A 16,654-nucleotide genomic window follows, 5' to 3' on the forward strand; every position below is an offset into this window, starting at 1 on the left:
TCTTTGCCTCTTACAGACCACTCACCTCCTAGTTCCACGTGTGGCTGATTACCCCTTCTACACTGGAGTGGATCCTTCTTTTACTTCTAGAAAAATCAGTATTGTTCTCTTTGCTTTGTGGGTTCTAGATACAGCCAAGAGCCGTCTGGGAGAGCCGTGGGGATTCACTTAACCTCCTGGAGCAGCCGCAACCTGGTAGAGAACCCATGCGGCCGGTCCCTCCGTTTTCCAGATCAGCTCACGTGTACATTCTACTTACCGGCCCCAAATCCGCACACTCGAGTCACTAACAGTTTTCAAACAGACTTTTGTCCCCCTCTAAGTCTTTCATACTCATTTTAACTTTCCCAGGAATATAAAACACTAAAGGAAGAAAAACAGTGGTTTGTCTTAGGGCTGTGGTCCTCCACCCTAAAAGAAGACCTGCGCCCTATACCTCTCAAAAGGAAAAGGTCCCTCTAGAATATCAAGTCCCCTCTTCCCCAACTGACATAGTTTGCATGTTTGTCCCCTCCGAATCTCCTGCTGAAATTTGATCCCCAATGTTGGCGGTGGGAAGGTCTTTGGTCATTGGGGCAGATCCCTTTATGAATGGCTTGGTGCTCTCCCTGAGGTGAGGTGATGAGTGAGTTCTTGCTCTATTAGTTCATGCAGTGCAAGAGCTAGTTGTTTAAAAGAGCCTGGCACCCCTTCCTCTCTCTCTAACTCCATCTCTCACTCCCCCTGTCGCCTGTGGCACACCTGCTCTTCTTTTGCCTTCTGCCTTGATTGGAAGCTCCCTGCAGCCCTCACCAGAAGCAGATGCTGGTGCCGTGCTTCTCGTACAGTCTACAGAACTGTGAGCCAAATAACCCTCTTTTCTTTACAAATTACCCAGCCTCATGTATTTCCTTTATAGCAACACAAACAGGCTAATACAGCAACACTTCCCACATAACACTGCCTTCATCCCGATTATCTCCGGCCATGGATTAGCTCCTTCTGGCTGCTCTAACAAATCACTGCAAACTTGACAGCTTAAAACCACGCACGTTTACTATCCCACAGTTCTGGAGGTCAGATATCCTGTGGATCTTGCCGGGTGAAATCAAGGTGTGGACAGGGCTGAGTTCCCTTTGGAGTGTCCAGGGGAGAACCCGTTTCCTTACCTTTTCTGCCTTTCAGAGGTTGCCGCCTTTCCTTGGGTCATGGTGCCCTCCCTCCATTGTCAAAGCCGTCGATGGCTGGCTGTGCCACTCTGACCCTGCTTCCTTCTGCACATCTCCTCTGGCCCCGACTCCCTCTTCCACTGCTAAGGACCGTCATGTGACCTTGGGCCCACCTGGACCCCCAGGATAACCTCCCATCTAAGATCTCTAACATCATCAAATCTGCTGAATCCCTTTGCCATGTGAGGTAACGTATGGCCAGGTTAGGAAAACGAGGACATGGACATCTTGGAGGGGTGTGTTATTCCGATTACCACACTGTTTAGAGCAGTGCTTTTAAAACCAAAAGCTGTTGACTCATTGAATCAACTTTGTGATTCAAAATTAGCATTTTAAAAAATGAAATCAGAGTACTTTGCTTCTGATAAGGTTAAGCATTGTTTCATTGAACAAGGGTTTATATTTTTTCATAGACTTTAGCTTTCCTTGATATATATATATTAAATATATATGTGTGTGTTACTAGTTACCAATATGAATATAAACTGTATTTCCTACTGTGAGTTGTGATGGAAAAAAAAAAAAAAAGGAAAGCAACGATGGAACCATCATAACAGCCTCCTAATTGGTCTTTCTGCCTCCAGGCTCTCCAATCCATCCTCCACACTGCGGCCAAAAAGTTCTTTCTAAAAATAAATCAGGCATGTCATTCTGCTTAAAAATCTCCACTGGCCCTCCATGACTGAGCTGGATGTCTCTGCCCCACCAGCCCACTGTCCACGTCCCACCCTGGGGCTGACCGTTGTGACCCCTTTCAACCAGCCTCCTCGGCCTGGACTGCTACTCAGGTGTGGGCAATGAGAGGCCCTGGCCAAAGTCAGAGGGCTGGAAGGGAGAGAATCGTTTAGGCTGTTTTTCCTCCAACTTCTTCCCTGCCAGGCAAGACCAGCTTTGCGGGCGTTTGCCCTGCACAGTTGGGCCCCTGTGCTCAGAAAGGCTGTGTGCTTGATTTAATGCTCTGCTGCCACCATCTTGAAAAGTCTTGCTAATTTTTGAACAAGGGGCTCTCACTTTCATTTTGCACTGGGCTCTGCAAATTATGTCACCAGTTCTGCTTTCAGGGCACATGTAGCAGTGACAGTGTTCCTCTACCAAAGTCTCAGCTCTTGTCTGAGACCCACTTCCTACAACAAAACTGTTGGGAAACAGCTTATCCACTCCCGTTGGCAGTCCTGGTGGTGATGGGAGCTTCCTGCTGTTGCTGGCCCTGGGACGCTCCACCATCCCTTGTTAATTTTTCTCAATCCTGCCTACTTTTTAAATAGTTCCTTCATTAAACTCACTTCACCCTTTTCAAGAGTGCCATCTGTTCCCTCTCAGGACCCTGACTAATAAAAAATAGTCTACAAGATAATATCTAAGTCTTAGCCTTACGCTTCCCTCTGCTTACCTTCCTAGCGGATTTACCACGTTACCTCACTCGTGCTATGATCCAGCTCCACCAGACTTCTTGTTGTTTTGCTATGCTTTTTTTTCAGGTCTTTAGTTTTCTGCAATTGCTAATGATTTCCCAGTGTATGGTTTTCTCGTCTTCCATCATAAGAAAGTCTTAGCTGGGCACATTTCTATCCAGACTAAGGCAACATATTCCAACTTCTCCGGTAGAAAATGTGGCCATGTGACTGGACTCTGGCTAATGGTATATAAGTGCTGTGTGTGCTGCAGATTCCAGGAACCTTCCCTAACAGACTCCTGGAGCATTGCCACTGCGGGCTCCTCTTTGCCCCTTCTCCCATCCAGTGGCCTGAGACATGGGCCACCTTGGACAATGAGGATGAGGAGCATACCCTAGGGATGGGGGAATAATAATTTGGAAGGATCCTGTATCCCTGAAGATTTTATGGAAATAGCTCTGGACAAAATGTCTAAAAGACTAGAGACTCTTACATAAGGATGAGATAAACCAACTTTTAAAGCCACTGATATTTGGATTTTCTATTTTTTACCAATGAACCTGATCCAAACAAATGCCATACCTATCATCATTCATTAAATAAATATTTATTAAGAAATTCCTGTGTGTTGGACACTGGTATAGGCTCTGGCATGTGATTCTGAACAAGCAAATAGCAGTGAGCTGGGTGCAGGAGGAGGCAATGGCGATTGGAGGTGGTCAGGGATAGAGAGGAAAAGGCCACCAAGTGTGCTCGGAAGAACCAGGCAGAAGACTGGGAAGAGCATGGACAAGGCTTCAAGGCAGAACACAGACGATGACATACAACCCAGAGTCCCAGAGAATACAAAAAGTTATAGCCTACAAAAGATAAAATCCAACCACATACTGCTCAAAATGTACATTCATAGACCAAGCGACTTGGAAAGGTTAAAAGGCAAACGTGCAAATACAAGCAAAAACAGAGCAGGAGCGGAATGCCTAGTATCAGAGGAAGACTTCCGAGAGAAAGCATTCAAAGGACAAAGCCCTCCTGCAAAGGCCGTTCCAGTCCCAGGTGATTTCCCTGATGAATTCTATCAAACATTTAAGGAAGAAATAACACCGATTCTACGCAACTCTTTCATAAAAGGTAGAGGAGGAAGGAACCACTCACAGATTCATACCATGAGGCCAGTAGTGCGATACCAAACATGGTGAGGATGTTACAAGAAAACTACAGATCAGTGTTCCTCACGAGCACCAATACAAAAATCCTTAAAAAAATTTAGCAAATTAAATCCAGCCGTTGGAAATGTTTTACATGGCCAAAAGGCAGAGAGTGCTGAGAGACCAAAGGGAACATGTGGAAGGGACACCAAAGCTGGCTTGAAGGGGCTCCCACTGGCTGAACTTGGGGCAATTAGAGCATCAAAAAGAACAATGACAGTACTGGATTATAATTTATTGAATAAAAAGGAACTCATGAGTTTATACTGGTACTAAAATAAAAGTGGGGGGAGGCAATTCTCTGTACAAAAGCAGTTTTAGCTGATCACTGTAGCAGGGATAATAGAAAAATCAGCAATTTGCAATTCCCAATGTAATACTTGACTCTAACAAGGATCATGAATGGCTGCTGAAATAATTGAATAAAATGTTATTGGATACGGAATATACACATGGTCTTGAAGTATCATCCTACATATTGCTTATAAATTACAAAGATGAAAAAGACCTTTTCAAAAGGAGAGATCTGGCAGATGACAACACAAAACAAGTGACAAAACTTAATGTGTTCACTCACTATTGGCACAAAAATACTGCACCATGAACTGTCCCAAAACTTAATGACTTATAAATGACAATCATTTATTTTTATAACTGACTTATCTGTGCATTGGCTGGAGTCTGGCTGAGGTAGGCTGGGCTGGGCTAGGTGGCTCTGCTGATCTTGGCTGGACTCACTCAGTGACCTGCAGGTCAGTTGGAGAACTCTGCTCCAGGTTTGGGCTGAGGATGCTTAGGGAGGGCAATTCTGGTCACATGTCTCATTTAGTCTTCCTGGAACCAGTGGGCTAGCCCAGACACCTTTTCCTTGCTCCAGCAGAAATACCAGAGGGCAGCCCAATTGCACAAGCACTTTCCAAGACTCTCCTTGCACTGTATCTGTTAACATCCCAACTGAAGCAAGTCCTATAACTGAGCTCAGGAGCAGTAGACCGTGCTCTGCCTCCCAGTGGGAGAGTGCTGGCAAATGATGTGGTTTGACTTTGGTTTAACAGTGGAGGGAGAGAGGAGAGATTGGATTCAGAGGGGATAAGAGCTCTTTGGGCTCTAACGTTCCAGGATTTAACTATGTATCCCCTTCTCCAAGCGTAGGGCAAACAAGAAATGAAAGGGCCAAGGAGTGTGGGTATTTTGACTGCTTCAGTCTTCTGGAGTTGTCAGAATGGTCCAGACGATAGCAACCCAGAGGTGTTCCTAACTGGAGCCTTAATCTCTGCCTAAGTTATCAAAGAAAAATATTCATTACAGTATTATAAATAAGTAACTCTTCCCAGCCTTCTCCATTCAACATGTCATTTACAATTCAGAGTAATCATAGTAACACATTTTAAATCAAGCGGAGGAATATGAATATACACACACACGTATATAATAAATGCATATATTTTTGGAAGGCTGCTTCAGATTCATGGGGAAAAAACATATAGCCAGGTAACATGAGAAATTAGAAAAGTGGTAAAATTCATAGGCTAGGCCGGGAAATTTAATTCATTCTAATGTGAATAAGAGAACAATGCAGTGGTTGAAGATTTCTAGCTTGGTCTCGAGTGATTCATAGCCTGACTCATTTCAGTGCGTTGCCAGTTCCATAAAGGATGGATTCCGAGGCAGCAAGGTGCCACCACGTAACATCAGACTGAATAAAATCCACATCACAGATTCTATTATGAGGCTGCCAGCTTCTGTGCAGCTTTGTAAGCAACCATGAAGGAGACATTTGGGGACAGGGAGAGGCAGCCTGCCTAGGATGCAGCCTCACGTGTCTGAAGCAGAACATTATAGCCTCTAAAAATAGGTGCTAAGTAACCACTTTGCCAGGAAATAATATACTACAAAGTTAAGCTTTCCACTTGGGAAATTTGAAAGGACTTTTCTTTTACTCTGCTGTGATCTATGTTAAGAGGGAAAAAAAGATGCAAACTTTCAGGATCTGGAAATGCAAGGACTCAGAATTTGAACACAAGAGGATTCTATACCTTCTCTATCTAGGCCATTTTTTTTAAATGAAATTAAACTATCAAGAGCATCAAATCCTTTAGCTAAGAGCCAAGTCTCTGTTATATTCTTGGACCAAGATTTTGGTCTGGTTTCCCATAATGCTGGTACCTTGAACAAAATACCCCCACCCTATCCTCACTCTGGCCTGCAGTGCTTTTTTCAAATACATATTACAAAGTATACTTTGAGTAATTCTTACATGAACTATGGCAGATGTTGATGGGAAAGGGAAGGAGCACAGGAAATGGAACAGGGTGAAGGGAAATGATACCGACTGAGTTGGGTCCCCCTGCAATGCATAGGTTGAAACTCTAACCCCCATGAGACTGTATTTGGAGACAGGGCCTTTAAGGAGGTAACTAAAGTTAAACGAGGTTGTAGGATGGGACCCTAATCCAATAACACTGGTGCCCTTATAAGAAGAGGAGACACCAGGGCGCATGCACAGAGGAAAGGCCTTGTGAGGGCACAGGGAGAAGGCAGCCGTCTGCAAGCCAAGGCAGAGGCATCAGGAGAAACCAATCCTGCTGAAACCTTGATCTTGGACATCCAGCCTCCAGGCTGTGAAAAAATAAATTTCAGTTGTTTAAGGCCCCCGCTCTGCAGTACTTTGTTATAGCAGCCAGAGTAGACTGACACAGGAGCAGTGTTTATTAGTCATCTGCAAGGTGGCAAGCCCTGAGATCAACTCTTAACTCATGCCATTAACTCAATCATCACACTATCCTTGCAGGCCAGGGAAAAGGAGAGAAAACTAAAGTTTGGAGAGAAGCAGCCTGCTCAAGGTCATACAATGCAAGACTCTAAATCTGAACTCGTGTCTATTTGATTTCAAATTTTAAACTGTTTTCACTGTTTTAGAGGTTCTCAAATATGGGTGTGCTACAGAATTATCGAGAGGGCTTGTTATAGTTTTAAAGGCCTCTATCCAACTCAGTACCTGCTGAGTGAGCTTGAGTGTGGGACCCACACCCTCTACTTTTCACAGGCTCGCAGGGGTGTGGATTCACACCACTGCCCTGCTCTATGAGGCTGTGTGAGCAAAGTTTTCCTGTTTGGTAGCTTTTCGGGGTTCCAGGGGTAGATGAGCAGCTGCCCAAGACTAGTAAAGCTAATTTGCCATCTTCACCTCTCAGCTTTACTGGGATTCCAGGATATATTATTTTCATGAGCTTGTATGGGGGAAAGTGTTCAGCAACATCATTTAAAATACGAAAATCAGCTCTGATTTGGTGCAGGGTCTTGGGTAATCACACAACCATATGGTCCTTAGTTTCCAAAAGTTCATTTTACACTACCTTTTGAGGTACTCATCTTTGAGTGTAAATACTATTAGCAGAGAAATCTCTGCAGTCTCTGACCCATTGTTGTCAGCCACTTCCAATACAAAAAAGATCATCGACATAAAGTGTGTGATTTTTTGGAAAATGAATAACTACTTAATTCTTAATGTTTTGTGAATTTGCACTTGTGCTTACTGTATTCTTATAAAGTGTGTGCATGCATAATTATTTCTGGCCTTTGGACGATCAGTTTGTAAAGGGAAATCAGACAAACACAAGATGTTAATATCTCCTGACTATGTTTTTTCAAACTGTGTAGTCTCGTGGAAAAAGATACTCACTTACACAAGGCAGTCCATTATTTTTTTACCATCAAAGAATATCCTTTCTCGGCATAGCTCATATCCCTGAGGGTATGGATTTGCCAGACTGCTTCATAATCAGACAGAAGCATAATTTGCAGCTCTGTGATGTTTTGAGGCCTGATTCTTGACTTCTTTTCCACTATTTTATGAATGCAATAGATTCAGAAACTCAGTTTGGCTTCAAGGATTGTTAGCTAGTTTCCTAACTGTGTCTCCAGGGAGAAAGAAAGAGTCAGAGGAACTGAGAAGATGGCAGAAATCAATAGCGTTGCATGAATTAGCTGCCTCCCTCCACCGAACGTCATGGGTGAGCTGGAGCCTGCGCTCGGCACATGGCAGCCAGAGGCACGCAGATCCCAATGCGCCGCAGGACCGTGGGCAGGGGACCCGCGCCAACTGCAGGCAGGGATGGAGGCAGCCGGAGGGAAGGGCAGACTCCTGCTTTGTTCTAGTTCATCGTTATCAGAGGAAAACAAACACAGGAAGAGCACTGTGCCCAAAAGAAGCCTCGACAGAGCAGAGTCTGCAGCACCTGGAAGAAAGGCCGGCTCTGCGGAAGGGACAAATTTATGCTAAGGACTCTGAGCTGTACACTTTGAAACGGTGAATTTTATGGCATGTGAATTATTATCCCCAACTTAAAAAACTGTATGAGAAAAAAAATCTGCACTAAGGGATCTCATTTTAGATACACAAAGAAGGAAGAGAAGGATGGAGAGGAAGAGTAAGGAGACGCGTGTGCACATGCACACACAGACAGTCATGCACACACACATACACACCACACACACACACACACACACACACACGAGGAATCTGGAAGCCCCGGGAGATGAGGATGATCACAGTCCAAGGAAGGGCAGCCTGACTGCAAGTGTGCTGTGTCTGCATACAGCAGGTGTCCACAGATGTACCATCGTGGCTCATGAGGCCACTTTATGTTGGGACATTTGCATTCCCAAGGAGTCCAAGGAGGAAGCGCTTTTGTCCCCAGAGCAGCCATAACATGATAGGCTCCCTGAGATTTGATACGTACATCTTCCACTGCTACCGATGGGGTTAAAGGGGCCCCCTCTTTAGGTCGGGACCATGGGACCACAGCCCTGCTCTTCATGTGCGATCCCTGCTTCTGCTCAGTGAGTCAACCAACTCATGAGGCTCCAAGATGGCCCACAGAGAAACCTACTTCAGCTGACTTATAAACGAGCCACCTGTGCAGCCTCTTTGGTGCCAGCTTAAATCCTAAAACCAGCTCCACTCCTCAGCCTTGTCCTGCTTATGGCTGGGTCATTCAGGCTCCATGTCTCCGAGCCCAGCCCTTGAGCCAAGCGACAGGCTGCTTCTCTGGGCATCACTAACCAAAAAGCTCTCAAGGCCCCCAGCAGGTGACTGTTGCCCCTCTGTTCCCACACTCTGAACGTCTTGCACAACTCTCTGGGCACACAGTCTAGGGCAAGTTTGACAAGCCATGGTTCCCATCAAACGTTTTTCCATAAAGATCATAGCTGTCCCTCTAATCACTGAAGTTTTCCTTCCAAATCTTCCCACCCCTTCTAACCCCGGACATCTGTGCTTGCTTCTTGCCTGCCTTATGTGATCCACACCCAGGAAAGATGCTCTGGTAACAACTAGCATTACGTTGAGAAGTGCAGTGTGGAAATATACGCACCCATGGATGCAGGAAATGATTGGAAGGAGACACGCCAAACCAGAGAGAGTGGGTGTCTCTGGGGAGGGCCGTGAAGCTGGAACAGGGACCCCACAGGGAACAGTGCTTTGCTCTTACGACTATTTTTTTTTTTTTTTTTTGAGACAGAGTCTCGCTCTGTTGCCCGAGCTAGAGTGAGTGCCGTGGCGTCAGCCCAGCTCACAGCAACCTCAAACTCCTGGGCTCAAGCGATCCTACTGCCTCAGCCTCCCAGGTAGCTGGGACTACAGGCATGTGCCACCATGCCCGGCTAATTTTTTCTATATATATTTTGGTTGGCCAGATAATTTCTTTCTATTTTTAGTAGAGATGGGGTCTTGCTCTTGCTCAGGCTGGTCTCGAACTCCTGACCTCGAGCAATCCTCCTGCCTCGGCCTCCCAGAGTGCTAGGATTACAGGCGTGAGCCACCATGCCCGGCCAACTATTTTTTTTATACATCTCTCTCTTTTTTTGGCTGGGTACAGGGGGGCTTTATTGATGGTACATGACAAGGTGGGGCTCCCCAGGCCCCTCCCTTTCTTCAGGGGCCCTGGCATGGAAGCTGAGCTGGGAGGGCAATCCTCAGTGTGGCGGGGGGCGGGGTGGGCAGGGATGCCCCCACAGCTGGGGGCCTCTCTCCTCCTCTCATGCTCTCGCTGGGGCTGGTGGTCTGGGGGCTCTTACTCCTTGGAGGCCATGTGGACTATAAGGTCCACCACCCTGTTGCTGTCATCAAATGTATTGTCATGGCAGGAAACGAGCTTGACACAGTGGTTGTTGAGGGCAATGCCAGCCCCAGTATTGAAGGTGGAAGAGTGAGTGTCACTGTTAATGTCAGAGGAGACAACCTGGTGCTCAGTGTAGCCCCGATGCCCTTGAGGGGCCTCTGATGCCGGCATCACCACCTTCTTGATGTCATCATATTTGGCAGGTCTCTCCAGATGGCAGGTCAGGTCCAGGACCCACGCGTTGATGGTGGGGACACAGAAGCCCATGCCACTGAGCTTCCCATTCAGCTCAGGGTGGCCTTGCCCACAGCCTTGGCAGTGCCGTAGATGCAGGGAAGATGGTCTGGAGAGCCCCACAGCCAGCACGCCACAGCTTCCCAAAGGGGCAGTCCCTGGTCTTCTGGGTGTGGTGATGGCATGGACTGTGGTCATGAGCCCCTCCATGATGCCAAAGTTGTCATGGGTGCCCTTGGTCAAGGGGGCTAAGCTGCTGGTGGTGCAGGAGGCATTGCTGACGATTGTGAGGCTGTTTTCATACTTCGCATGGTTCACGCCCACCACAAACTTGTGTGCACGAACCATGGCAGCACCCGTGTACGTGAGCCCCAGTTTTCTCCAAAGTAGTGAAGACGCCAGTGCACCCCATAACATAATTAGCATGGGCATCACCCCATTTGGTTTTGATGGGATCTCACTCCTGGAAGACAGAGATGGGGTTTCCATTAATGACAGACTTCCTGTTCGCAGCCCAGCTGTGCCCCGGGACTTTCGATGGGTGGGATCATAAGGGAACATGCAACTGTGTAGTTGAGGTCAATAAAGGGGTCACTGATGGCAACAATACCCACTTTGCATTCTTGGTGACCAAGCACCCAATACGGCCAAGTCCATTTACCTGCCTTCACTTTGACCATGGCGCCTCAGGGACATGGCAGGTGCTGCACGAGAAAGATGCAGCTGTCTCTCCAACAGGGGGAGTGGAGAGTCACTATAAATCTTTATAATTTTTAAAATACTTCATGAGTAGAGAAAATTTTAATTGCATGAAATGATTCTTGCCTGGAGGAAAAAAAAAGGTACACAGACATAAATAATTTAAGAGGATTGAATTAGTCCCCAAAGCCCTCGTACTTGAGTCTACTTTTATTAAAAACAATATGCTTTCAATATTTAACATATGTAAAAAAGGGATAAAGAATAATACAATGATGCTCATGTTCTCATCACCCAGCTAAAGAAATAAAACATTGCATACACAGTGAAGTGCCCTGCACACCCCTCCTTTGTGGAATTTATTCAATAATCCCAGGAGAAGCGAGAACTACTGCTCCTCGTCATCCCAGGACCAACCCAGTAACCCATGTAGGGATTGTCCGGTGCTCTCCAGGTGGAAATTCCAGAAAATGCCATTCAGGAAGCACAGAGAAGGAATGCGAGGAAAGTCTCGGCCGATTATTTAGCATTCTGTGTTATCTGCAGTAATGCTTTCTTCCTTTGGCAAGAAGGTGTTAGTTGAGAGCATGTCAAAAATGAAATCAGCCAGGCGCTCTGGGCGGCAGACCCTCGGTAGCCGTGCGGTGATTGGCCCCACTTCCTGTGAGCCCTTCCCTGTGACCGCCGTGTCCCCTGTGCCTGGAGCCATGAGGAGTTGGCTGTCGTCCACTCGGTTACTGGATGTGCGTCAGGGCCGGCCATCTAATCAGCGTCCCACCGGGAGGCGGCTCTGTGACCCTGCAGCTGGATGACACTGTTGCTTTCTGAAAACCGTAATACGAAGGAAGCAGAGATTGCTGGTGAATGAAATCTTTTGTTTTCTTTTTTATTAGCACTTGAAATTATGTTTTCCCCAGTACATTTTGATGCTCTGCAAGCTCCAATGTGATGGATATGTCTTTGGAAATTAATGATGTAATTAGAGAATCTGCTCCTTCTAGATCTCTTGCCGGTGGTTACAAGGTGTGTTTCATCTTCTTTTTTTCAGCAGAGTTGATGAAGCCCAAGTTGATTTGATATAAGCAGAGAATGCTCACAGTGATTGGATATAAATAAGAAATGAACTAGACTTTTTCCCAATGACAACGATTCATCATCGTAAAGCCCCGTTTTTGTGTGCTAATTATTGTTCCATGTTTTTGTTGTTGTGGCTGTTTGCTTTCCTGAAAGAACTGCAATATAAATAATGCTAAGTATGTTTTCATATACCTGTGTGTTAGTGCCAGGTGAGAAGGCTTGCAATTTCCCTCACTTCAGATCTGTACCTAGTATGAAACGGAAATTGTCTAAAAATGGACGCAGTGCTTTGCCAACGGGTAGCATCAGCTTTCCGTGTCAATTTGAAAAGGTTCAGATGTGAAGGAGTGGCATACTCATGCCAGAATGATGCCCCTTACCTCCATGTTATTTTATTTTAGTTTTGTTTTTGAGACAGGGTCTCATTCTGTCACCCAGGCTAGAGTGCAGTGGTGTCATCATAGCTCACTGCAGCCTCCAACTCCTGGGTTCAAGTGATCCTTCTGCCGCAGCCTCCCAAGTAGATGGGACGGTGTGCACCACCACACCTGGCTAATGTTTTTCTTTCTTTCCTTTTTTTTTTTGGAGATAAGGTCTTGATATGTTACCTAGGCTGGTCGTGAACTCCTGGCCTCAAGCAATCCTCCCGCCTCGGCCTCCCAAGTGCTGGGATTACAGGTGTGAGCCGCTGGACCCAGCTCCTCCCCCCATTAAAGAGATGGCTGCTCATTGGCTCTGCCCCACCCATCCACCGAGGCACCAGGACGTTGAGGGGAAATGGTTCATCGGTCAAAATATCAGAAGTGGATCCATCTTATTTAGGTCTTTCCCCTTAACATCATCCACAGGGTTCCTCTAACTTGGAAAATTAAAAGACAATAAAAGTACCAATTGAGAACAACTGAAATAGTATGTTTTTTATCTATCTAAAATCATAATATATGATATATAGAAGTGTATATATCATATTATGTAATAGACTAAAAGTCAGTTTAGATATAACCAAATAAACCATAAATTTCAAATTACACTTACGTTTTCAAAATGGCTCTCCCTCCAACCCCTGCTCCCTGCCCCTCAACTTCCCACCCCCACCCCCTCCTCACCACCCCCCACTCTGCCTCCTGGCCAGGGGGTCCAGGTGTGAGGTGTCTCTGCCCCGGTTCCCTTTTTTCACCACCCTGAGTGTCTCTGAGCCACTTCTCAGCCTCACTCTCAGCCACATTTCATGCTGATGTGATCACGACATTTGCCCTAACAAATCTGATAATATGTATGGGCCGTAATTATTTTGCCCTCATTTTATAGGCAGAAAAAATGAGCCAGAGGTGCTATGACTTGCCCAAGATCCTGTTAGTCAGTGGTGAAGTCAGAGCTAGAATTCTGAATTCCTAAACCTGCTGTGTGCCGTTCACCTCCCCAGAACACCCTTATCTTCTAGGGAAGACTAAAAGATGCTAATTAAGAAAAGGCTAATTAAGCAGTGCGCGTAGTGTTACATACAGGCACGTAGAGTATCGAGAGAGAACACTCACTTCATAGGCCTCATCTTTGACATCGTGCATCTTGTTAGAGACACTAAAACCATATTCTTCGGATGTTTTTACCGAGATTCAAGAACTAACACTTGTTCACCACAAATGCCTGTTTTGCAGAATCCCAGAAAACCCGTAGTCCTGTGGATTTGTACTGTGTTTGGGTTTGTCATCACTTTCTCAGCGATTGTGTCAGCATTTCCAGCCAGTTGGAGAAAAGCCAGAAATGAGAAACTCAGCTCGGAGAATCTGATGCCCTTGATTTCATCGCCGCTTTCATGGTGTTAGCACTGGGCTCTTTTTTGGCCAGTGATGATTAATTCTTGTAACAATCCAGTTTTCTTTTGCCACAGCTTGTCCAAAATACTTTCTTGCATAATCTTCTGTCAAAACTTTTGTGGTTAAAAAAATATTAAGACAACAAATGAACATAAAGAGAAATGTTTAGCCATTTCCATGGAATGAAGTTAAACTCAGGGCCCAGTTTCACCTTCCCCTTGAATTGGGCTAACGCCAGCGAGGCAGAACTCTGCAAGCAAAGCAGGGGAGTAGCATTCCATCTCAGTGAAGCTGGTTGTCCTTGTTCACTGGACAGAGGGCACTCTGCGAGCAGCTGCACTTGCCGTTGCCGCAGAGATAATGGGTCTAGTGACCCCACTTCTTCACACTTTGATAAATTCTAAGCTGCATTTTAGTAGAAAGTTCATAAGAGGGAGACATTACTCCTCTGCCTTAACGTGAGAAAGTTTCTGATGGAAGAGAGAGGTGTATCCACTTCTTGTTTATTCCTACTGCATCTAAAGCTAGTCCACATGGTAACATAGACTCCAGAGAATGTTCAGGGCTACACCTTCGTCCCCCGTAGGCTTTCAGGGCTCCGGATGATTTCTGAGAGGCCAAGTTGTAGACTGTGTGGCCCCTTCCCTGAATGCACTGTGGCTGCATATGCTATGGTGTTAGCAGTTTTTCCTGGTAGGGGGGTGATGCACACACACCTTCATAAGACTAACAGCTCCTGGAGGGGAAGAGGACTTGAGCTCACAGATTCCTGTTCTCACTCCAAGTCCACAGTTCTCATCCACATGAAGGGGTCCAGGTCAGCATCTTGTATGAGACAGACCAGAGCATCCTGTGGTATCAAAAAGTAAATCCAGCCATTTTCAATCACTAAGCGTAACTTCTCACTCGTACTTCCCGTGTGTCAAGGGTGGGCTGCAGCTCTGTTGCACGCATTCTGCCTTTGGGACCCAGACCGCTATCACAGCCTCTGCTTGGGACGTTGCTGGCTATCTCAGCAGAGGGGAAGGAGGACAAGAAAATCATGCAGGGACCCTTAAAATGTCTGCCCGGGATGGGCACAGGGCACTCCTGCTCATGGTTCATTGGCCAAAGCAACTCAAACGGCCACTACAGGTATCCGTTAGGTGGGGAGGTATAAGCCTCCCCCAGGCAAGGCTAGTGGGTATTCGAGAATGAAACAGTCAGTAATGCTGATTAAATGCTAGACACTTCCAGTTCACAGACCATTTGGTAGGTATTAATGATACAGCTAACAGCGCTGTAACTTGTGCCTGAATGAAGCTTCTCTAACCCATGTGTTTTCTCCAAAAGGCACATCACAGCCTTCTTGTGCTTAGGAACACCAGACAGCACTTCAGCATAGGGGTCATTTTAAACAGCAAAATCATAAGACAAAGCACAAACATGCAAAAAATGTGGCACTAAGTAGACCTCAGAAAGGATGCATGTTTACTGTATGGGAGCTGAAACAAGAAGGCAGAGCCCAGCTGAGACTAAGGAGGCCTTGCTCCACGTCAGCCAGGTGCGTGCATTGGTGACTCACATTTTGCATCATTCTGCGCATGAATGTCCATGAATTACCAAGAAAGTGGGGGCGAGTATTGGCTTTAGGGTTACAAATAAATTTTAACAAGTAGGTGACTTCACAAATGTGGAAGCATGAATAACGAGGATTGATTGTAGTCTCTTCATAAACAAACTCTTCTCAGATTATGCTATTTCAAAATGCCATCAGTTTCTAATTGAGAGTCTGATTTAATAGGTGTATATGCCAGAAATCTACTGCCAACATCGTATTGAATGATGAAAAATTAGAAGCATTACTATTAAAGGAACAAGGACAGGCTGCTGAATCCTTCATTATGCTAGACATCATTAGCCAATGTGATAAGGAAAAAAACCAAGATATGAATATAGGGAAGAAAAACAAAAATATCTTTGATTTAGAATGACATGATTATCCACCCATTAAAATCCAAGAGAATAAATTAAAACTTGTTTAACCAGACTTCATCAAGAGAGTTCATTAGTGTGGATGGGTATAAAAACAACATATGAACAGTAATATCTTCCCAATGTGTTAACCAAAACCAATTAGAAAAAGTAGTTGGAAAAATGATTCCATTCATACCACCAATAAAACTTCTAAAATTCCCAGGAATAGGCCCAATGAGCAAAATGTAACATTCGTACGGAAAAAAAAAAAAACTTATTAAAGACAAAAATATCTGAATAAATGGAGAGTTAGACCATGTTCCTACTTTGGATGACCTAGTATTTTTAAAATATCAGTTGTCCCCAAATTAGTTTATAAATTCTTTGCAATATGGCAAAACCTCCTCCCCAACCCAACTCTTACAACACATGTCAAAGGTTTTAAAAAATTCATTTGGTTGAGAATATGTACCCAACCAGCAAAATCTATTTTGAAATAGGAGACTTAGGAGGCTATCAAAATACGTTATAAATTATAGCAATTTACAGAGTGTGACCTAAAGGGAAGTAATAAACAAAGAAATCAGTGGAACACAATTCAGAATCCAGAAACAGACCTTTGCATGTATAGAAATTTAGCAAATGACAAAGGTTGTACTTGGGAACAGTAAGTAAAAAATTCAACAAGTGATACTGGAAAACAAAAGATGCAGGAAGGTATTTGTAGCATATATAATAAGAGACAAGAGATGAATATACAGAATATATATGCAATTCCTACAAATCAGTAAGAGAAAATGCAAAACAAAATTGGACAATGAATGTGAAAAGACAGTTCAGAAGAAAACATACAAATGACCAGCAACTATATGGAAAGATGCTCAATTCCAACAGCAACTGGGGAATGAAAATTAAAGCAGCAATGAGATATCATTTCTAACC

At 45.0% G+C, this 16,654-nt stretch overlaps 1 pseudogene; it reads right to left on the reverse strand.

Annotated features, from left to right (window-relative positions):
• Positions 1 to 9,884: 9,884 nt before the first annotated feature.
• LOC138382477 (glyceraldehyde-3-phosphate dehydrogenase pseudogene) lies at positions 9,885 to 13,507 on the reverse strand (annotated as a pseudogene).
• Between the last annotated feature and the right edge of the window lie 3,147 nt (positions 13,508 to 16,654).

Source organism: Eulemur rufifrons, chromosome 4 (genome assembly GCF_041146395.1).
Source record: "Eulemur rufifrons isolate Redbay chromosome 4, OSU_ERuf_1, whole genome shotgun sequence".
In the NCBI taxonomy this organism is placed as follows: domain Eukaryota; kingdom Metazoa; phylum Chordata; class Mammalia; order Primates; family Lemuridae; genus Eulemur; species Eulemur rufifrons.